Consider the following 302-nt stretch of genomic DNA (forward strand, 5'->3'; position numbering starts at 1 on the left):
AAATCAGCCCATGTTTGGCAAGCAGTGCCCCCTGGTGGCCCAACTTGTTCTCTGCCTTATTTCCCACACACTGATAAAACAGCAGGAAGGTGGTGGTTTATTTGTTAAACTTATGTAAATATGTATAAAAACAGTATAAAAGCAGCTTTAATGGATGCAAAGATTTAATTTCCAGCTTCTTCCATTTGTTCATCTCAGTCTTCCACGTACTCCTGCACCCACTTTCCAGGCTGAAGTAGAGGAAAATAAAGGTTTTCTTTGAAGCCAAAAATGAAGCAGCTAAACATTAGCTTGTATATATC

Source organism: Austrofundulus limnaeus, unplaced genomic scaffold, assembly GCF_001266775.1.
Source record: "Austrofundulus limnaeus strain Quisiro unplaced genomic scaffold, Austrofundulus_limnaeus-1.0 Scaffold3044, whole genome shotgun sequence".
Classification (NCBI taxonomy): domain Eukaryota; kingdom Metazoa; phylum Chordata; class Actinopteri; order Cyprinodontiformes; family Rivulidae; genus Austrofundulus; species Austrofundulus limnaeus.